Genomic DNA, 24,231 nt, shown 5'->3' with positions numbered 1-24,231 from the left:
AATCGATATGATGAACGTAAAATGATTGATTCGGCTATCGCGTGCGCCGATGATTGGGCTAGCCGATTGATGAAACAATGTTCATTGTCCATCGCTTGCATTGTTGGACAAACATAGTAATAAATCAATCAAACTCGCTTTGGACGCTGTAATTGCGTGCAAGTTGTAAGCTTTCGCGGTTATAAGAAGGCGATGGTTAGGGCGTTTTGTTTGCAGTTAGTAACGTATTTTAATGGGTTAAAGAAGGATCAAAAATTGATATTAATGTCTATAATTAATAACACAGGAATAAATATAATTATGTTGTTACATGAAATTTGAAATACATATTTTCAGGGTATATTTTTGATGTGATAAATAACTGTCCATTTACCTTATGTATGTTCGTTGAAAACTGCGGAATATTTTTAGAACATTATTTTTTCAAGTCATTATCAGTTTTTTACCCCTATTTCGAGACTTCGTTAGACTTATGTAAGAAAGCTAAATATTTTGCTTGTTTGTTTGAACGAAGGAAAGAAGGAAGGTCCCACTACGCGGGATGTTTCCCATGGAGAAACTGCTGGCAGAAGCCATTACTGATAAACGTCCTTAAAATGTCTAATCCTTCATTTCTCATCACTTGCACCACACATTAACATCACGTGTCCAGTAATCCCGGCGTGGTGCGACAACCATTGACAGGATTACGTGCATCGGACCGTACTACAGCGGTATTAGGAGACAAATAAGTATTAGCCCAGTCTAGTCTGCGCCCGTCATTATATCGGGGGTTAATGAGCTTTATTGGTTGAAGTTTATCCAATTTAATTTAAGGGATTTGGAAATTTTCATCGTCAAAGGTCGAGATGAGAACTTCATTACAAAATGTGTCTAAACCTACCAGTCTTCAAAAGTGGTATCGGGTTGCCTGGGTTGAGGAGGTCAGATAGGCAGTTGCTCCAGGTAAAATTCTTTCACTCAGCTGCATCTGCAAAACTGGTAGGTAACCTACATAATAGAGAAAAAGCAAGGCAGATGATGATGACTCCAATATAAATCTGACTCCATTGACGTTACGTGCATCGGACCGTACTACAGCGGTATTAGGAGACAAATAAGTATTAGCTCAGTCTAGTCTGCGCCCGTCATTATATCGGGGGGTTAATGAGCTTTACTAACTGCAAAATTGGTTGAAGATTATGCAATTTAATTTAGGGGATTTGGAAATTTTCAACGTCAAAGGTTGAGATGAGAACTTCATTACAAAATGTGTCTAAACCTACCAGTCTTCAAAACTGTTATCGGGTTGCCTAGGTTCAGGAAGTCAGATAGGCAGTCGTTCCAGGTAAATTCTATTACTCAACTACATATGGAAGTCTGGTAGACAGCCCCTACATAATAGGGAAAAGACCAGGCAGATGATGATGACTCCATTATAAGTCTGACTCCATTGACAGGATTACGTGCATCGGACCGTACTACAGCGGTATTAGGAGACAAATAAGTATTAGCTCAGTCTAGTCTGTGCCCGTCATTATATCGAGGGTTAATGAGCTTTATTAGTTGAAGTTTATCCAATTTAATTTAAGGGATTTGGAAATTTTCAACGTCAAAGGTCGAGATAGAGGCATAGTTTTAATAATTTTGATTCATACTTCATTGCAAAATGTGTCTAAAGTTACCGCTCTTACCAAGGGGTATCGGGTTGCTTGGATTGAGGTGGTAAGATAGGCAGTCGCTCCAGGTAAAATTCTTAATTCTTTCGCTCAGCTGCATCTAGAATATTGGTAGGCAACCCCAGTATAATAGGGAAAAGGCTAGGCAGATGATGATGACTCCATTGACGTTACGTGCATCGGACCGTACTACAGCGGTATTAGGAGACAAATAAGTATTAGCTCAGTCTAGTCTGTGCCCGTCATTATATCGGGGGTTAATGAGCTTTACTCAATGAAAATTGGTTAAATTTAATTTAAGGGATTAGCCTGTTCTTGAGCGTTTTGAGAGGTCATTTGAAAGTTTCAACCTCAAAAGTCGTGACGAAAACAGAGTTTTAATAATTCTGGTTCATACTTAATTGCATTTGTCTTTAGTGACCAGTCTTATCAAAGGGTATCGGGTCGCCTGGCCTGAGGAGGTCAAATAAGAAGTTGCTCCAGGTAAAATCCTTTCACTCAGCTGCATCTGGGAGACTGGTAGGCAACCCCAACAAAGGTAAAGGCTGGAAAGATAATGATGAATTAAACAGTATTTATAGGTACTTTTTATTAGTATAAAAAATATATATGAACTATATTTTTAAGTTTATCCGTATTGACAAAAATAATACACGAACGGTACAATAAATCTAAAGTAACACACAAAATACAAGACATCCAAGTTTCCTGACCTGAGCCATACATTTCATACACGAGTAAACTTTTGCTACGCCGTAGTAGCGGCTTGCGTAGTCAGGTGTCCGTAGCACTTGTAGCGCTACGAATGGTTCCCAAGTACGATAAATATGTATGAAATACCATCCTGGTGTAGCTATATACTGTATGGTTTCTACCTTATCGTAAAAGGGTTTACATTATGTCCTGTAACATGATTCAGTTCATATTCATTTCAGAGCAGATATTTTTCAGTAACCTATTAATATACCAAAGCAAAAGTCAAATTATTTGTTGCAGTTATGAAAGCAAAAGCATTAAACAATGTTGAATTTAATTACTTGAAAAATATATTCTATTCTGTCATTGCATGATCGGATTTCTTTAAGGTCACCAAAATTACCATGGTAAGCTTTATATATAATCTCATCTTAACAATAGCAAACACTCGTACAAAACGGCATTCTTGTAGACAAAACCTAAACCTAAAACCAACCCAATTCAATTCTCAAGTCACTACGACAATTCCCCATAATCTTCCTAAGAAAGTCCGTGGTATATTCCCGCAATATTTCAAAAAGCGAACGAGACTTCCAAATCCCTTCTGTCCAGTGTACTATTGGATTATGAGCATGGAGAACAAAATTACTAGCGGAGGTGCCATAACGGAAAATCGCCTAAAAAACTAGCGCCAAATGCGGATGAGCGGGGCACGAGGAACGTTACTGTTTTCAAAGTCAAAAAGTTTTATTGAAAGTAGTCTAGTTTTATCTCACGTCAAAATTACAAAAAGACAGCACTCTCAAAACGCCCCCTTTTCACCACTTCCAAGTGTTATGGCTGGAAAGTGGTGAAGAACAAGCTTCCCAGGACTACAGCTGCCCTTATATGCCTTCTTTTGGATCCGACCATTTCTTGTACCAAAAAGGTTGTAGGTACCAAAAATTGTTGGCATAATGTCTCAAAAATCCGAACGCTTCGTTAGTTCAATCATATTGTTCATTTTAGTCTTACGAATTTGACCTAGAAGAAGGCGCCTGACCCACCTGCATTTTGCTATCTCCACTCATCTTTCCTTACTCCGTGATTTATGAGGAAGTCAGATTGAATGTGATGACCGCGGACAAGGACGCACATAGCTACACAAAAGAGAAAACACATACGTCGGCTATTAAGCCCCGCAGCGTAAAATTTCACGACACCTACTTTAAAACAAGTATGATGTAAGTTGCAATTATATGATCAACTCAAAATTGAGTTCTATAACTTAGGAATAAGGTTGATTATTGTTTGATGATGATATTAAAAAGGCTTAATTTTGAAGGCGTGCCTAGTTGGTCGTCGCTCGGATTTCGAGATTTGTCGTTCATTTTTTTATTGGTGTTGTGGTATTATTATCGCCGTGAGGCACTTGTAGACAAATAGTTTATTTTTTGCTCTTTTTTTCTAAGGGTGTATAAAGCGATTTGTATGGAGTTCTCCATACTGAGTGTGGAAATGGGTTTTTTGTCTTGCAGTGTATTAATAGCGGTATTGCGTTTTGCTACGTAAACTGCTGCCATTAAAGCTGCTTTTTTCTTGAAAGAATGATTCAATTATACTGTTCAATATTCCTGTATAATTCAATGCTTTAAATTATAATTACTTACATTTTATTTTAGTTAGTTTCTCCAATGACATCTATTGCATAGGTACTCTTGCTTATTTTTACCATAAAATTACACTCACATTCTTTTAATAACTGACCAAATTAGGGCAATGTCTAAACAGAACCAAATAAAATTATGACACCGCAATGTCCAAAGTACCCGCAGCTGATTACCAAGTACCGTAAATGGTCACAATTTCCATAAATAAACATGAACTTGCTTTTGAAATTATAATCAACCAACTTTAGGATTCATATTTCGCAAATTGTTATAAGTTATAAACAAAATTGTGCTGAATAAATCATACGTTTATTTTGAAATGTAAAGTTGATACAAATGGCCAAGTTTTGGTGCTTTATTTTGTGTATAATTGAAATATCCTTCCGTCTTTAATGAAGCCGAGGGTAGGAAATGTTTGGCGAAGTTCCTGAATTGTATTGTTTAAAATCGTTGAAATATGTTTGATAATGTTGAGATGAGAGGTGAATTCAATGGATTTTGATGGCATGTGTTTGTAAGGAAGAACGTTTTAATAAATCTGTCGCTTTTCATAAGTTCGAAGGCTATGAATGGATCAACAATTTGTCGTCGAGTAAGAAAAGGTGACTTGTATTTATTTGAATTTGGAGTTTTAGGTGAACATCAATTGAAAAGTTAATCACAACAACGTGCTACTGTTTGTAGAAGATGCTAGATCTTATAAAATAGGATTATATGTATAAAAAGCCAGTGTGTATACAAGCTAGTGAGAAAATTATTTGAGCCATTTCTGTGTTTACAAAGCCAACTATATACACACTTATTATTTTTACAAGCCCTATCATAACAACACCAGAATTTCAAATTCCTTCCAAAAAAAAACTAGGTACCTACAGCAAAAAAGTTTCGTGTCCAAACCGAACCTCGTCCATCATTTCGTCTCATAGAATTGCATCCTTTTCACGACAGGTACCCGCGTTTTTCAATAGGACCCCAACATAGGGGGGGTTCGAACCCGGGACGTTATTAGCACCCATTGAGAGGGGTGCATAATGTGAACTTAATTTGCTTACGGTATGGTGATGGTATGTACATATTTTAGGGTAGTTATGTGTATGTATGTGGAGGCTTCTAATGTGTGGTGGTTGGAGATAATAGTGGGCTGTAAAAGGTACGGGTTGCTTGCATTGTCTTTAACTAATTAAACAGTTGTCACAGGTAAGTCTCTGTTAAGATTTTTTATTTGCTAGAGATGTAGGCACGTAGAACGGAGTCGCCGCTTCAGACCTTTTTTATGGAAAATCATCAAATTCCTCGTCCCCTCCTGCTGTGGGTTAGCAGCTTGAGAGAGTGTCAAACTCTTACTGACTAAAACACATCATGTTCCTTTTTAAGCCTTTTTCGAAAAATCCCGCAGCCCGCGACGCACAGGACATGACCTTATAAAACGTAAACAACAAGATGTAACATTCATAAAAACATATTTGCAAGCACTTCCCCAATTTCACCCTTATCTCAAACCACTAAAATTGCAATTTCCAATTCTGTTTCAGTACCTATTTCCCACAAATTCTCAGCACCATAAGGCTGCAATAAACTCAATTCCTATCTGATAGTTTTAGTGTCGAAACACATGAATATTTGGCACGTCCGTTGGCATGGTAACCAGTTGTTTTGGCACTTAACATTCGAGCTATTGGCGATTTGGCATCTTCGTTCGATACTGTTATGAGGATGCTGATGCGAACAGACAAACGGACAATGTTTGGGTGTTGCTATGATGTTTAAGTGTAGTTTTATTGTTTGTCGTTACGTGTAATGTGTTTTGTGTGCAAATGGAGAGTAAAAAACTGTATTTTGTGCAGTGTACTGTACCTTATCTGCGCTTTTCTTTTCTTTTCATTATCATCTGTTTTTTCACATTTTCGCTACTCCGTTGGCGTTGGCTTGCAGTCTAATCAGATGCAGCCGTTTACTTACTGAGAGACTTCCTACCTGCCGAGAAGCTTCCTACCTGTTTTAAGAAACTTACACACATAATACATAACTGGATAGTTTCATGACTGTTGCCATTAGAAACCTATTTTGTCTCATTTATCATTAACGTAACTTAAAACATAATATATTCGCGTTTTTTTTTCCAAAAAAAAAATAATTAAACCCCGTTCCATTTTCAAAACACACGTAATGGCATAATTAAGGATGTCACATGCATAAAACATAAAGATTAACGTGGAAGAAAATATTAACGTTACAGGAAAATCTTTTGAACTGAAAAATTAAAACGAGCAAAGTATTTAAATAGCTCGCGTAACTCATTTTATGCGTGGCTTAAGTTTACACATGAGAATTTGAATAAATTGAGGAAATGACCCGGTTTTTATTCTTTTGCTAAAAAAGTTATAGTAGATGGGTGTAATTCTGACAAATTATTTGCTTCTTTATACATATTTCTTTAATATCTCAAGTCTAAGCTAAGTCCTTATTTTTTTCTGGCAAGTAGGATCCATAGAAAAAACAAGACATAAATAGATCGATATACATAGACTCAAACATTACAAATTTGTCTGTATAAACAACTACTGCTATATACTTATATACTTTAAACTTACAATATATCACAGCCGGGATTAATATCACAATATACCTACTAATTTATTTTAATAATAGAGTGATTAATTCTTTTGTCTTTACAAGCAAGATAATTTCACTAACGAGGTATTGAACGTAATTGATGGCTTGTCAAAAATATTGCACACATATTTCATCGAGTCACCACATAGGTCCCATGGTGTAATGGTTAGCACTCTGGACTTTGAATCCAGCGATCCGAGTTCAAATCTCGGTGGGACCTTCGGATATTTTTATATAATTCCTTATTTGTAACTAATTATCGCTTACGAGTTAATGACGTGTTTTGCTCAAGATAATAGAGTGATTAAATAAAAATGTAATTAAAATGATAAAAAATTGACAATCGTTTTATTGATTTGTAGTTTACTTCAATATGGATAGATGGCGGTAGTTTCTAAGTCAAAGTATATTGTTACTTAATTCTGTTTTATTTTTTCGCATTTTGCTTCACAAAATTTTGCAACATCACCACAATTTTTTCAGCTGTTTGAGCAATTGTTTTAAGTAAAAAGGTACGAATTTATACATGCTAATATTATAAAGAAAGAGATTTTTTGCCGGAATACGCTATCTCAAGAATGATCTTGTCGAAGAAGGCAGGCGACTTTTTATCCAAGTGCGTGAAGTGGTTCCCACAGGACGGAGATGAAACCATCTCGCAAAAGCTATGTTAACCAATAAGAATTTTGATTAGGAACCTGATTCTAAGATACATTTTTAATTAATAGCTTCAGTACAGTTGTGTTAAATTTAAAACCCGCTGACTCCTACCCCTTGCACCTACCTCGCAACTAAGTAAAAATCTCACCAGTAAATCTTTATTGTCGTGTTATTTGTGCGTGCGAGCAATATTTCGTTTTTCTTTGACGACATCATTTTCTTTCGCCCGAAGTAATTGTTCGTATATGAGCTTCGGTTACTTAGAGTAATGAACCAACAGGAAACGTTACTCTCCTCTGCCGAAGGTAAGGGACCACCTGTATTTATCACTATCTGACCTCCATAACTCAGTTACTTGGGCAACCCGATACCCCTTGCTAAGACTGGTTGTCAGACTTTCTGACTTCTGACTATTGGTAACGTCTGCCAAAGATATTGAAAATGCCAGCCGGGACCCATCAATTTATCGTGCCTTCCGAAACACGGAACGCTACGTTTATGCTTGTGTTTAATTCGTTCTGTGCGTTCATAACGATGTGATCAAAAATGTATGAATGAGCTATTACCATTTGTCACAGTGCTTCGCCGCCCGTGTATAAATTGGGTGGCTTTCTTGTACATAGATTCTGCGACGGCGAGTCCAGCTGGTTAAATGCTCCAAGTCCGTATGAACTTCGGTAGTAATAAAAACGTGTTTTAACGCTACATTTTTTCGCATGTAACAGTAAAAGGAACAGTAATGAAAATTGACAAGGCGACTTGAAAAGTGCTTGCTTGTATTTTGTAGGAGTCGCGTTTTTGTTGTTATTGAAATGTGAGTAATAGGGCATGTAATAAATAATACGTATTCTTACGTAAAATATGAATTCGTACATTATGTATAAGTACTTTGTGAAAATATATGGTGTTGTAATATCGCACCTGTGTCAACTGTTTCTTTTGTTTTTATTCACACTTGTGCTCATAATTACAATGGGTTTTAAAATGCTATCTCGCACAGCAGTGAAATAAATAAAACAACAATAGCATCAGGTATGTATATCAAAAGAAGAAACTGAAATGAATGATGACTGACCTTAATTTTGAAAATATGTTTACTTGGACGTACTTAGTAGCCGTTAAACCAGACATCCAAGACATTATACAGACTGTACGAACTACTTTTCAACTGTAAATTAATCATGAAAATAAGTCCAGATGCATTAGACTTAAAATTGACTCAAAACAAATGCTTTTTAAAACACCGTAGGCACTCGTATCATGTATGTGTGTATAGTAAGTATCTAATACAAAAAAAGGCACCCAATATTTCATCCAACAGAAAATACATTTTATAATCACGTGCCTTAATGAAAGCAGAGCAAGTGACACGCTTGTAATTAGAAAAGTTGAATCCGGCGAGTGTTTGTAAAAATGCCATCTCCGGCGGCTGGCCGATAGGAAAAATTTTAATTGGATACACAATACTGTGGCAAGTTGTTACCATGTTGTTGCCTGTATTCTGTACGATTGTATCCCCTTTTTTTGTCTCGAAGTGTAAAATACATGTGTGTATTGAATTTGTATGTAGGTATTGATAAATTGTGTAGATTTTAAGCTGTGGGTGAGTTTTCTTTGTTGGAAGATCAAGTCGTATGAGAGATTTCTATTGATGACGTGACTAGATAATTCAGTCTTCTTTATTCAAGTATTGTCATACGTCTATATTCGCATTATTTATACTCTGTAAGCAAACAAGAATAATAAAAAAGGCGGATTGCTGGTGTGATTGCTATTATAAAAAATAGGAGTCTAAATACTTCAAGAAGTATCACAAAATTAAATACCTACAAATCAAAAACTCAACCCATTAACCGTCCAAATCGAAGTTCCAAAGAAATTTCATATAAATCGTTTCTCCGTAAGTAACAGTCCAAAATCTGTTCAAATTGGATAGGTAACAAGTCGGATGTGCTGGCGTAATGAACGGGATTCCTCACATTCCACAACGCGAAGACATTGCAGGTACGAGTCGCCTTTTATTGGATTCCTCCCACGGAGCAAGGAAAGATGACTGGAGATGCTATAATGCAGGTAGGTCAGGCGCCTTCTTCTAGCTAGGACAAACACGTACGGTGGGCTTGACCAAAACGATCATTTACTAGTCAAGTAACGGCGTTCGGGTTCTTTGAGACTTCTATCAACGATTATTGGTTTCACAACAAAATAATGATCAGGCTTAAAGTAGGCGTATAAGGGCGAAGACAGTAACGTTCGTTAACTCGTATTTTGGCGCGGTATTTTCTTAAGAGATTTTCCATAATGGCACCTCCGCTAGTCATTTTGTTCTCCATGATTTCTCCACTTCAACAGCAAAAGCTTTGAAGAACGCTATATTGAGTTTTTCGGAGTCAGTGCGAATAGTTTTCGAAATCTTTTTTCGAGTTTGCGTGGTTCTTTTTTTGAAATACGATTGCTGTAACCGATTCTGGGTTACGTTGTAGCGTGAGGGTAGTTTTGACTTTACGTCGAGGTGTCGATTTTTGTACTGTAGTTTTTCGAGTCTGTATTGCAGTTCAATTGAAGGTTGGTTAGTGTTTCTGCAGGGTGATGTTGTGTGGAGTTCTGTTGTGAAGCACAGCACAAGCTATAATAAAAATAAATTGTATATATGACGCTTTTTAGGAGTAATCTAAAGAATTTTATTATCCCAAAACCCATTTCACATAAAAAGAAGGTTGACATAAGTTGACTGCTATAGGTATGCTTCTTCTGTCTATGTCTGTCTAATGAACCGAATTTGGTGCTGTTATTATTGAAAGGAAATCTGTTGTACCCCAGCAGTGGGTCTTAGACTGAGACCTTTCCTGGAAATCAGCTCTTTGGGACTTTATTTCGACAGTTTTAAAAGCAAACTGTTAAAAAAATCAACTGCCCTACAAACCGAATTAACCTCAAAATGAAGCTACTCTCAGGGCGCTCGTTACTTCGATATCGGAAAGTGGATAAAGATGGTCCGACGGAGTAAGGAAACATGGAGAGGAGGTGCCACAAGCAGGTAAGTCGGGCGCCTTAATCTAGGTCAATTTCGCACGGTGGGCACGACCAAAATGATCAGTTACGAGTGCCCTTAACGAGGCCTTCGGGTTTTTTAAGACATTTGTCAACGATTTTTGGTATTACAAAAATGATCGGGTTCAAATAAGACGTATAGGCGCGAAGACAGTAACGTTCCTCGTCCTCCACTCACTCGCATTTTGGCACGCTACTTTCTTTGTCGATTTTCCGTTATGGTACCTCCGCTAGTCATTATGTTCTCCATGTATGGTCACGACATCAACATGACTGCCTTGAGACGAAATTGTAATTGTACCGATAGTGCTGTATTTGTGAACTTCGCTTAATTTGTGTCAGCTAAAACGGTTTCTGATGAGATAAGGTGCAAAGGAGGTAAAATGTTTTCTGACGACTTGATGGGAAGTCAGTAATAGGAGTTTGGGAGAATTTATTGTCGAATAAGCGGTCGTTGGGTTTTAAGGTCTGGGTTGTCGATAGAAGTGTGACCGTGACTTTTTCTTAAGCTAGGCTAGATAGCTTTCTTGAGCGTGAAGTTTTCGTTTTCATGACCAGGCCGAAAAAAACGTACTGTAACTGTACGGGATTTTGTTGTTTCAGTATGTATGTATAATATTTAAGCAGAGTTTAAGCAACAATAAAGTAATGTCACAGTATTTACGGAATATGAATTTACAAACTTTATGTTATAGGCACTGTCCTATCCGCATCCAATGGAAGCTACTTATTTACCGCATTCGAATAAAAAGTAGCCTATATCCTTTCTCAGACTCTAGCTAGACTATCTATGTACCAATTTTAATCCATTCCTTAGTTTTTGCGACGAACAGAAATAATTTACATTTGAAATATTTATAAAGATTCTAGTACCTACACCACATGAAGTAAATAACATCCACATAATATGAGGGAAATAGGTATCATAAAACACATCCGGAAATGTCAGCATTTGTTCTAAAATGTAATAAACTACAGCGGAACTAACTTGCAAAATGTTTAATGTTGAAGCTTAGTTCCGCGTCGCGTTATTGTTTTACAGGTGTAAAATACTATGTTGCTGGACTTGGTTTTGTTACTGAAATTCACTTGACACTGGATTATACAATTCATTGTGGACAAAAACGAGTATCTACTGAATTAAACAATTCTGTTATATAAACTTCACCCTTTTCAGAAGGATACACTGTTACTTGGATTATTTAGCCATTTACAAAAACTTAATCATCTGTTGAACACTTGTCTAAAAAAAAAGTGTAGCTGCAAACCGGACCTTATGTCAACGTCATCATCTGTCTTTTTTTGACAAGTGTTCAACAGACGTTTAATAGAGTTTTGGGGTACGACGGTAAATGTTCAAAATTCAATCAAGTTTTAAAATAACAGCCAATCATATCGATAATTGTAAATAATATGTAAATTCTTAAGATCCGTTTTAGTGAGAGATGCTATTAATGTTATAAAATACCTTTTTTTGATGACCGAAACTAATGTTCTTTCTATTTTTAATTAAATTGATCTAAATATTTACCTGTAAGTTACTTTCTTATTCTCTACCTTTTACCTGCACTTTTAACTCTGCAATAATCAAGTGAAAAATTAAAACAACAAAACACCTTAGTGTTTGTGACGTAACACCTGCAAGCTATGAGTTAAGGCCAGGTTACATAGTTTCAAAAAAAAGAGTTTAATATATTGGAAGGCAAAAATCAAATATTTTGATTTAAATACAGAAGTATAACCGACTGGTAGATGGGCATTGTAGTAATCACAAAACTAATGTGATTTTCTTTTGTTTTAAATTTCATATTTTAACTTTCCACTGTTTCAATATTGCAGCCTGGCAAAGGATTAAGTTTGAGGTTATTTACTCTTTCTTGAATATGCAAAAGTATGTCGACTTCTCTGCCTTTGCATACCTTCCTTAATCATATCACGCTGTAGTCATATTTAGTGAACAACAAAAAAAAGAATAGATTTTACTCATATTTTAAAGCAACTGTGCATACTATTAATATTTCTATTTCTAAAACCAGCCCGTAACAAAAACTCCATATTTATACCTCAGATAGCACCAATGTACACCGATCTTAAAACGCATTTAATCACAGTTTAATCTAGTAGATTGCGGCCAGACTTGCTTTATTCTTGTTTGAAACATTACACCTGTGAACGAGGATTGATCGAGTATTTTAATACGGTTACATGACTCTGTATTTTGTGAAAATGGGTAGGTACTATTCGAATGTACTGTTAAGTAATGGTACTTGTGTTTTTGTTCTTCTTTTCACAAAATTATGGTTGTATATGAACAATGTCAGGTTTCGGCCCATCCAATCAACTTTTAAAACTAAATTCTCACGGACACAAAGTTCTTTACTAAAACAATTTAAATATAAAATACTAACTTCTTATAAAATATTTAATTGTTATCTAGAACTTTTCAAAAAAAAAAAAATCATTTGAATAAGTAATTGTTTTGTTTATCGATTCAGGTTTTTCGTTTTAATAATTTGGAATAATTTGGTTTAGAGAAGTTCAATGCAAAAGTGGAAAACATAGAAAAGCTTCTGACATTAAACTACAGAAAAAACTGTAAGAATTTTCACTGTACATGAAATACTTTTATTGAGCCTAAGTTACTATGGACGTCTGACATTGTTCCATTAAAGAAGGTAGCTTCCGCCAGCAGCGGTTTTACCGACATCCCGTAGTAACTACTCCATGTACCTGGGCATAAAATAGCCTTTCTCAATAAACTGGCTTTCTAACACTGAAAGATTATTCAAATTGGTTGAGTAGTTCTTGAGAATTTCATTTTCAAGAAAAGTATGAAACCTTTTATAATATTCTTAGATACTGAAGCACTATTATTGTTTATCTCAATTATTATATTTTGATGACATAGCATGTAACAGAAATCCTGTTTCCCTAAAAGTACCTATAACATCTTTATCTACCAACGTATATTAAAGAGAATTCCTGATTTACTGTTGTAATGTCGTAATATCTGTAAGTTTGCTGGGCACGTGTATTGTTTCATAGAGGTTACACGAGTGTGTAAGACCGCAGTTATTAATAGTCTTTGTCTATACATGAAGAATACGTTTGTAATCTGTCTGAACAAATGTAATAATGTGGGTAAAGAGAAGGAAGGTCATAAGATTATTTTTAGATATGATATTAATAACTGAATTAATTTGACAGGTGTCTGTCTGTGTGCTTTTGTATATTATTTTTAACGGCCATTTTTGTTCTGAAGTAAGTAATTAAGAATTCTAACTCACGGCGAAAGTAACAACTTGAATAATTATAATTGATTTGGGGAAGACTCAACAGAGTGAAAGTTGTATGTGATGATATTTAGTGACTGATATTTTTATCAGATTCCTTATTTCAATTATAAATGGGAAAGTAACTCTGTATGTCTGTTTGGTGAGCTTGCACCGAAAAGCTCCTCAATCGACCTTTATACAGAAGTTGAGGATGAGGTCATAATTGTAATTATAGTTTATGTTTATGGCACCTTGAAAATTCGGCTCTAAGTAAGTGACTATCCGTGAAAATTAACACCAAACAGCCTCACTAACATTTTAATAATGTAACAAATGGAGATGTTACTCAGATGACATGCAAATGTATTCAATTAATCCACGCACCGTCTGCATCGGGTGTCACTAAGCCGTGATTGGCGTTAAATCGTTCAGCCGAACGAAAGTGGTTTGACGTTTACAGAATAGGGACCCCGGTCGGTAAATTTGAATATGTTTGCTTATTAGTTCTGGGGCCCTGTTGGTTCAGGGAAAGAAATTTTGGAAGCTGAAGCTTTGGTCTTGGGATATCGGCTCTGATTGGATATTGGTAAATCTTTGACGGTAGTTTTGGGTAGTTGCTGTTTTGGTTGTGTTAATTGGTTGGTTTAGATGTGAATGAACTTAAATGGAAACTAGATGCAAAACTGAAAAATGTGTCTATAAAATTCTTGTCGTACAAATATGTAAGGTTCTTTTTAAGTGTTATTGTAATTTTTTGTATTGCTTAATAAGATACCAAAAATAAATTCTCACATAAAACTCATTTGAAAATAAAACACCCTCAGTTTAAGTCCAAAAAATAAAACACACAAACGCGACTCTATAAATTCATAAACTCGTCCAACTAATAACATAGGAAAACGTTAGATGTAGGCGAGACGAAAGCTGTGGAGTCGACAAGTGCTCATCTTTTCGATGACTATTAAATTACTTTATTCACCTCCACGCTAGCTGCTATGAAACAGATGACTTGGTTTAAGATTAAGGATGTAGCGATATTTTGAACGGATCCTTTAACATAAGAAAACTAACCTTTTTATCCAGGAATCCAGGAACTCTAACTACAATTCAAAAATAAATTCTAGAGATTAAAAACTACTTTGAGAATCGATCCGCAAGAGTCAAATTACCCTTATTATAAACCCAACCAAAATACTTTAACTGTACATATTCTTTACAATTAAGTTCCTACACAAAAGCCATTTTTTTAATTACTTCAAGAAAGTAGATTTATTTATCTTTAAACTGCTTTCAGCTGAATATATTTCTGTATTTTTTTTACCATTTAATATTATTTCAAAACCATCGAGCCCGCTGTCATCTTATGCCTTGCACGTCCCCCCAAACTCAGACGTCTGTGCAATTTATGACGTCTAACTGTGAAACGGACCTGTCCTTTTGTGGTGCGTACACAAGTCTGGAATATTCTAGTCTATGCATTATAACCGCTCTTCACGCGAACTTACCTTCGGTTAGCAGATGTTGCTTTTGATTATAAAGAAAATTGAATTTTCAGTATTATTTCAAGTCTCTACAGTGGCAGTTAACGCGTGTGGATTTAATGGACTCGACACTGTGAGCGTTTGTCAAATAAGGGCGATGTCTTAGATTTTGATACATTCTCAAAAACTTTCAATTTTGTGTTCAAATTAAATCATATACAGACAATGATCTCCGTAAATCCGACGTATACGTTATGATATAAGAACCGCGCCAAGCGTTGCTCAATCTTATTAAATCGATTGATCTATCGACTAGACTGCTCTTCCAATAAATTGAAGTTAAGAACGTCACAGACTTATTTGTGAGTTTCACAAACATAACTGTAGACACAGCAAAGCAAGTCCAGCCAAAACGATTGTCCGAAGTTAAATCTATTTGTTCACCGTTCCTCTTCATAACATCGACAGTCTGGAGTGTTCTGTACTATAACGTGGTATCCGAATGCAAATTCGCGTGCATTGTGCGTTTCGGCCGCGTCAATGGCACGGACTGGGGGACACTGGGGGAGTTGGGTAACAATTGTGTTCCCCGTTAAATTGTGTTGTGTACACTGATGTACTTTGATTCGGACGTTGTGTTTTGAAGGTTTTGTCCCTTTACTGCTGATGGTATGGGATTGTGTGTGTGGTGGTTAAAATGGATGGTGGTTGCTATTGATATATGTATAGATTGCTGTGTATAGGCTATCTACTTACTTCTCAATAAGTTGTCTGTACCTACTTACTCTAAACTAAATAATGGAAAATTACAAATTTTGGACCTTAACTTGTGATATAAACAAAAGAAAGTGAGATACTTACTTGATAAAAAAACTTAATATCAGGTTAAGACACGTACCATCGGTAAACAAAACCAAAAACTTTGCAACAAAATTTATCAAAAAAAAAAAAAACAACACGCCGCAAACATATTTTAAATCCACCATCACCAAGTCCGCGTTAACCGAAATACCGCAAAGCAAACGCCAACGAACCGCCGAAATTTGAAAGCCTCGCAAATTATATTTCATTCGCCAACCGCATACACGACATATAACCTGGCAATTTGGCATTACCAGAGGATTTCCCTCAGTTTCTTACTGTCAAATTACCCTGAATGTAACGAAGCGGATTAGGCTTGGAATATCAGGGAAAGAAAGTGATTTTTTTCCCTCCATATTGTACCGTAATTTGAATATATTATGGCTTGATTGTTAGCTTAGAGACTGAGGTTTGTTCGTCTTTTGTTTCGAAAGTTTGGTTCGTGAAGTCTGGTGGCCCATTTTAAGTCGACTTTGCTTAGGTAAGAAAAATCGTCTAGGTATGTAGGTTTTGAATAAATAAAATTGTTATTGCAGTGTGTGTTATGTTTACTCTGTACCTTGGTTTGACATTTGTTTCATGAATGATTTAGATGCATGTTTTAGATATCACAAAATGGATTCTTATACTTACGTGTGAAACGTCGTTGTCAATTTTTATTTTTGGATATTCGTAACAACAGAGAAAAACATCCCATGGAGATGAAATTCTTAGACCAAGTGCATGAAAGTTATTTATTCTATAATGCAGGTGAAATCCTGAGAAATAACTAGTTCCTCTAAACACATTACGTAATAAGACACAAATTAATCACGATTACAACAATCAGTAGACACGTGACAGCTAGTTATAGCCTGAGGCCCAACGGAGATAGTTATTATGGAAGTCAAAACTATGGTTATTGTGTAAACTCAGTTAACCTAATACTGACAATTACTTACCTAATATTATTTCGGATGTAACATAATTTAGCCTCTGAAGAACATGACCTATATAAGATGAAACATTACGATTCACGATTAACAAGAGTTACGGAAATAATATTAATGATTACTACTCAGATCAGATTTCTTTTTTTGCAATGGATTTGCCCATTTAAGTATTACTGATCTTTAAAACGGCAAAAATAGTCTTATATTATCCCATTTTCACCAACAAAATAAACATTCGCTTTTCCGAAAACAACTGTTTTATTTAAAAATTTAACGTGAAAATTCATAATAAATAGTTTAGAAAAAACTTAATTCAATTCAATTCAATGAATTATTTGTGAGCATAGGTATAGAGAAAGGTCTTAGAATTAAACGTTGATATTTTCAGTGTATTTGACCTTATTATGAGAACATAAAATCAAATCCAGCAGGCACAGATCTGCTCTTTGGGTTTATATATTTAGATTAGACTATATACTGTATCAACTAAGTGAGTTTGCAGCCTTCTCAGAAATAAAGCCTTAGTCTGAGTACTTCGTGACGTAATTTGTTTGTTCGTCTGTTTGTTTGACGTCACGTCTCCGTAACGCTAGAGATGTTTAACGAACTTTCAGAAGCAAGCGTGGCAGCGAATACATTATTAGTTTTAATGCGAAAAGCAAAGCTTCGAGCTTTTGTCACTTCTTGTACCTATCTATATTACTATATTCCATGTGTGTATCTGTGTTTCTGGTGATAAGGAATAATAATATTGCAGTATTGAGTTCAAGAGGTCGCATTGAAAATTGAAATGCCCTTTCAGTCTATGAGCGCCTATTTTATTAACTTCTAAAAACCATAGCCATTTGAAAACGCTGTTTTTCTATTTAAGTGTTCGCTTAAAATAACAAATGGAATAGGTACATTTGCCTGCTTCTAATCTGCAAATGAACACCGGTGTTTAGATTGTCACGAGAGCCTTTTTGTCTACTCCTGTTATTAAGACATCTGGTATTACCTACACACATATATTATAGCTTTATTACAGCAATGCTATTTGTAACACACATATGACAAATTCCTAGAATTCATTCATAAAACAAATGTAACACCATTATAATACTGGATTCCATATCTTCATAATGGCTACCGGAGTAATTTGCAGCTGTTAAAATATAGAGAAACGCAAGAATGGCTGCGTGATTATGAATACCGTAGTTTAATTTTCTAGTTCCCGCAAAACGCTTGAGTTCATAATGCAAAAGTTTACAAAGCCTTTTATTAAAATTCAAATGTACCAGTTAAGTTTTAACGGGCCACTAACTTGGACATAATGAAGTAGAACTTAAAATTTTTGATTCAATTACATTTTTCTCTTTTTAGATATTATGTTTTTCTCTTTAATATGTAAAATGATTTCGCTTTCAATTTTGATGTGGAAAATTTTATTTTCCTTCTATAACTGAAATGAGGAAAGAACATAATTTTGCTCTGAAATTGTTTTTAGGAGTAATTCTATTTTACCAAAACGGTAAACGAAAGTATTTTTTTTTACAAAATAATAATTTTAGTTTTGTATCTCTTACGGCTGAAGCCCGAAATGCGACTACTGGTAAACTTAGTTGTATCACATATATTACGATTACTTAATATTTACCCCACCGTGTTGACAAATGAAACTATTAGCATAATTATTAACAGTCATTTGTTTACCTGTTCCACATACCCAGAAGTTAAAACAAAACAATATCTACGAAGGCAATTAACCTAGAACGCCACAAAACGCATCCACTTAAACATACAAAGCGGCCATTTACAAAGATACTCATCTAAAAGAATACGTTAAATAAAATTGAGTTGGTACAACAAAGAATGGAACATAGCAGAAATAAAACGTCCCAAAGCGTAAGAAAGTGCTCATTAAGAGTTTCAGTATATAAACAAAAGATAAATTACTGCACGGGCGACAAAATATTAAAAAAACCATGCAGATTTATATCGCGACTTGCCTTGTGGCCACAGAAATAGCGGTGGTCCAGAGCAATCATATTTAGGTGTAACAATTAATGAGTGAACTGTGTTTAGATCAAGGAGGCTCAATTTAATGTAGTAAAAGTGGCTGTTATGCCTAACTTGCGTCCATTCAAATTAATAACTCGAATGTTTATTATAAAATAACTACCAACAATAATGAGGAGGATACATAACTAAGCTTAAATATTGAGGCATTGAAAATATCAATGGATACGTACCTACACATAAATCTTTTTTTTTTATTTCAGAAATTAAAGAGGCTCACTGTATTTTTCTCTTGTGAAAATGATGCGATCGTCTCTTAAATAAGACTTTCTTTACATTTTAAATAATAAACGCTGTTTCCATGGCCCCAACTGAGAAACATGGCGCAAGCTACAGTGTCAGTTTCACTGGAAAAAATATTGTCGGGAAAAACTGTGATAAGATACGAAAAGCGAATATTTAAATAAAGCATTTTTAACGTTTCGGGGTTGCAACGGTACTGATAAGGGTTTTGGGTTAAATATTATGGGAACTCTTTTGTATTTATTGAATTTTATTTACTACACTTTATTTGAATGTTTTTCAAATTGAAAGATTTGAAATGTGTGTCAAATGTATCTTGATGGAATTATTAAGGTTCATTCATTTACTTACTTACTATTTATGAATAAGAGTCTTTCAACACAATAAGATATAATTACCTACGTTTACTTACTCCCACTGTTAACTTTCCGAGTTTCAATAGTATCAATATAGAATAGAACATAACGACTACCAATTTCTATTTTCGCTACAATATTTTATACCACATGGTTCCTAGGAGTACACTTTTCTTGAAATATTTTCATCATATCGTCATAACTAGTAGCTTGCCAACTTGATGAAATTGAAAAGAAGTAGGTACATATATTTTCTACTGGCCGCTTTCCCGCGGGTTAACTTACCTCTGTGAGAACTACTGCTCTTATCGGGATAAAATTATAGCCTATGTTACTCGGGGAAACACTAGCTTTCCAATACGGTTTTTTTTTTTAATAGGTTCATTATTTTCGGAGCCTTTACGGTACAAACAAATAAACAAAAAAATAATTCTTCTTCATTATATTAGTATTTTATATTTCTAGATTGTAGTCTTTGTTACCAGTGTACACCTAAAAACAAAAAATAAATACCTACATCATTATTTTAGAACACAATAAGTCGATGTCTAACGAAATCCCGGTGGACATGTATTACAGAGAAACTTGGACATATTGACATGTCCTAATAGTTATTATCCTCAATCTAGGTTCTACGGAGACGGAGTTACGATGTTAGGTAATATGGTGGAAATATAGTTGACCTTTTTTTTCTCTTTCAGTTTTGCTATCCAACTGGACTTAGGTTCTTGGGTTGAGTTATTTTGTAGGTATTCACTTACCTTATACACTAATGTTCAAGTAAGTTTTCCATTCTTTGAAAACAAACTGGCAGATTTTTATATCTTCAAAAATTTGTTTTTCATCGACTTTCCAAAAAGAAAGAAGGTCCTCAATCTGACCACTTATATTAATATTTTTGTACATTTTATACATAAAGTCCTTACACATTAAAATAAAATCTTGACCTAATCAGAACCGAAAAAATCAACCCTCTCTCAACTTCTCACGAAATGCAACATTTTCCCAAAATAAGGAAAAACAAAACCTACTCAGAAACTTCGTATTTATTAAAACATGATTACCTCAGACCCTCTATTAGTGGAGATTTCATTTAGTGGCATATCCCCTAAATCGTTTAAGTTAAACCGGGGGATTTTTCCCCGAGGTAAGGCATTAAAGGTGCATTTGCTATACTAATTGAAAAGAGGGGAAAATATTATTGATTGGCTACTTTTTTTTGCTCGAGAGTGTACGAGGTATTGTTCTTTTCTGCTGTGAGTTAATTGGATATCAATGAGGATTTCGGGTTTGTCTATACAACATTCTTGTTTGTTTGAAGATTTTTAAATTATTTTAAAATATTAATTTACATACCTAATTGTCGTGCAAATATTAAGTAGTTTTTACAATTCATTAAAATCGACGTAAAGGACAATCAAACGTTAGGTTAAGCTCTACTTACACTAACTTGACAAAAATTTCGGGGCTCTATGATCTTTAATTAAAGACGCGACCTTTAATATTATTTTTTTCATCCTGTACATGCAAGTATTAAAAAATAGCTGAATTGTAACTTGGGAAGTGGGTAAGAAATAAATATTTCCGAAACGTGTTTAATTTTAAACAGGACTATCTTGTATATTACTACTATAAACTCACATAGTACATTTTAAACTATCCCTAATCACAGAAATAACACGTAAAACCGATCACAGATTTCACCTGACCCAAAAAGGCCCCAATATAAACACCTCAAGCCTTAATTTAGCTTGTCTGAAAAAACAAATGGCCTTCATCAGGCACTTGGAACAGGGTAGGTGTGACAAAACAAACAAAATTTACATAATTAATCCGGGGATCAGTGGAAAACATGGACTAAGGGGATTACGTTGAGACAAATTGGTCGTGGCCACTCTATTACTTGTCATACAGATTTTGTACCTGAGTTTTTTTTTGTGGGACCCTGAAAGGACAGTAGAAGATACTTACCTATTTGGAGTTTGGCGTGAAAACTGGAGTCATAATTTATTGGAGTAGTTTCTAGTTTAGCTTGGGTTCTTGGATAAATATGAAGTTTGGTCGTCCGTTCTGATAAAAGTAAGTACCAATGTTTTTGAGTCTTCAAAATTATAAGCATCTGCTCTCTTTATACTAAATTAAATAAACTTATCAGGAGTTACACAGCGGATATATTATGTATTGGGTATTTAGCAATTTGCCCCGAAGTTACTTTACAGTAAACATTATGTAGGTAGGTATATAACTGGGCAATCAATCAGATATACATAATATCCTATCTACAGTAGTCAAAATACGAACTCGAAAAAGAATCGAGAACATAAACTACATAGTTTCCGATCCATCCTTGCAAATCGATTTGGCGATTTGATTTTATGCCTTTTATATAGGATTCCTCTTTTATATTTATGCTTGAGCTATCAGTAATTTTGAGAACATATTTTTTATGCATATTTTGTATCAGCTAGCGTTTTCACCGGCGTCCCGGGGCATCAGAGTACTTCCATCATCTGAATAAAATATCCTATGTGTTAAGTTGTATATTATTATTCTTTATGTAGGACGAAATGCAGCTCATTTTTCTTAGCCGTTTATGTAGTAGTAGTAGAATACTTAAAATTGCTCGACCTTTATCTTATTTATTCATTGCATATTTCTCAACAACCAAAAGTGTCTTTACTACTATTGTTTATTTCCTTTACAAATACAATTCGACTTCGCAACTTAACTCTCAAAAAATCCGCCTTCCATTTAACATAATTCCGAACAATAAAGCATCTTCAACGCTCAGTATAAATATAAATAATAACCAGAGGCGAGAGACGACCGTCATAAGCCGATTACAGTGGCATTGGGCGTTCCAATTTGCCAGGGTTTGTCAGGGTTTGCCAGGCAAATCTCTTGGCACCTCGAACTCAATGACAGTCTTACTGTGGCGAAAATTACATAGGATTGACACCGAGTTTGTGAACGGATTTTGTTACCTTTTTTTGGCTGTATGTGTACTTGTATGAGTATATTTAGTTATGATGTTCTGTGTGTATGAAGGGGTGGAAAAAAAAGAAATGGCGGTACATAAGATGGGTTTCTTCTGTTATTTTAGTAATGTGGAGGCCGATTCGTATAGGTAGGTATGCTATTTCCAGCCTACGTAGGATTAGCTAATTGAAAGAAAAAAAAATTGTCTGAAAAAAATCTGTATTTACCACGTAAGGTATAATGTAGTACAAAAGTTGTTATTGCGCCATTTCGTAGGTTCATACTTTACCTCAAGTTTACTTTACTTCAGCAATAAGTGTTCCTAAGTGGAATTTATTATTTTCTCGCCTTTATTTAATCATGGAACGTCTGGCTTGTATCACTCGCAAACATTCAAAATACTTAGGACTTAAAGGTACTTACCTAAAATAATCTTAAGTTAGGTCTTAAAAGACGGCATATTAAATATTTTTTTTCTCAATTGAGTTTTTTTCTTTCTTAGATACTCTTTACCCTTTTCACTTCGCTAATTATCAATTTCCGATACAAATATCTAATTTTAAACTTCTATTTTCATCGTAAATTCCGAACGTCATTCTAAACTTCAGATACGCTTTCGCCAACGTCCATACCATGTTGAAAGCACCGGTTCTCGTCCGATCACCGAAGTTAAGCAACATCGGGCGCGGTTAGTACTTGGATGGGTGACCGCCTGGGAATACCGCGTGACGTTAGCTTTTTTTTTATTTTTGACTCGGTCATCATCATTATCAATAGTCTGCTTATATATCAATTATTACTTGAGGTCGTATTGCAGCATTCCCGTTTATTTACTCTCTGTCTGAGACCATCTCACATATCTATGACTAGCTTCTGCCAGCGGTTTCACCCGCATCCCGTGGGAACTACTTCCCGTACCGGGATAAAAAGTAGCTTATGACCTTTCTCGATAAATGGGCTATCTAACACTGAAAGAAATTTTCAAATCGGACCAGTAGTTCCTGAGATTTGCGCGTTCAAACAAACAAACTCCAGCTTTATAATATAAGTATAGATATTCTTTACAAATATATCTTTAGGCCCCTTTTCTATTATTCATTCATATTCAAGCTAGGAATCCTGTTCATAATTATCAAAATTACGTGTTTAATGTCTAGCCTCAATCGAAAACACTTCTTGCATGTATGTAGGTACCTATTATTTGAATGGAATTCTTCACATTAGTCCAGTCGTTCCCAGTATGGTCAACGACATACAAACATACAACATCATAGAGTTGACTAATTAATCTCAAGAACACTCTTAAGTGTCTCCACTCAGATTAATCTTGTCTCAAGATTAATTGATGCATTCTGAGTCATATCATTTATTACGGAGTGCATTTTAGACTTACTCACTATACGACTCCGTGGCGCAACGGTAGCGCGTCTGACTCCAGATCAGAAGGTTGCGTGTTCAAATCACGTCGGGGTCAAAATGTGATTTTTGTTGCCATTCAACGTGGTAATGTAGTCAGCCTTTTGGGTGCATTGCCGAGTGACAGCGATGAGGACCAATTTTTTGATGCCCTTTATTAGTTTTAAGTTTCTTTGTATGTAAATATAAATTTAGTTTATTTAAAATATTATGTACAGTTTATCTTTTTAAATAAAAAATTTGCGTACTACAAACACTCACTTTTTGTTGAAGCTTGCATTATTATGATACTATACGTTCAAG

General features: G+C 35.1%; 3 non-coding genes across 3 annotated transcripts; all 3 read left to right on the top strand.

Moving 5' to 3' along the window:
• The first annotated feature begins 6,764 nt into the window (after positions 1 to 6,764).
• On the top strand, positions 6,765 to 6,836 carry Trnaq-uug (transfer RNA glutamine (anticodon UUG)). The gene has a single exon. It is a non-coding gene; the product is annotated as a tRNA-Gln (tRNA).
• Positions 6,837 to 23,130: 16,294 nt separating this feature from the next.
• LOC126053789 (5S ribosomal RNA) lies at positions 23,131 to 23,249 on the top strand. The gene has a single exon (XR_007510471.2). It is a non-coding gene; the product is annotated as a 5S ribosomal RNA (ribosomal RNA).
• A 665-nt stretch (positions 23,250 to 23,914) lies between these two features.
• On the top strand, positions 23,915 to 23,986 carry Trnaw-cca (transfer RNA tryptophan (anticodon CCA)). Its single transcript has one exon. It is a non-coding gene; the product is annotated as a tRNA-Trp (tRNA).
• The last annotated feature ends 245 nt before the right edge of the window (positions 23,987 to 24,231 follow it).

This window comes from Helicoverpa armigera, chromosome 3, assembly GCF_030705265.1.
Source record: "Helicoverpa armigera isolate CAAS_96S chromosome 3, ASM3070526v1, whole genome shotgun sequence".
NCBI lineage: Eukaryota > Metazoa > Arthropoda > Insecta > Lepidoptera > Noctuidae > Helicoverpa > Helicoverpa armigera.
Note: the sequence above shows the minus strand (reverse complement) of the source record. Positions and strands in the feature narration are given on the sequence as shown.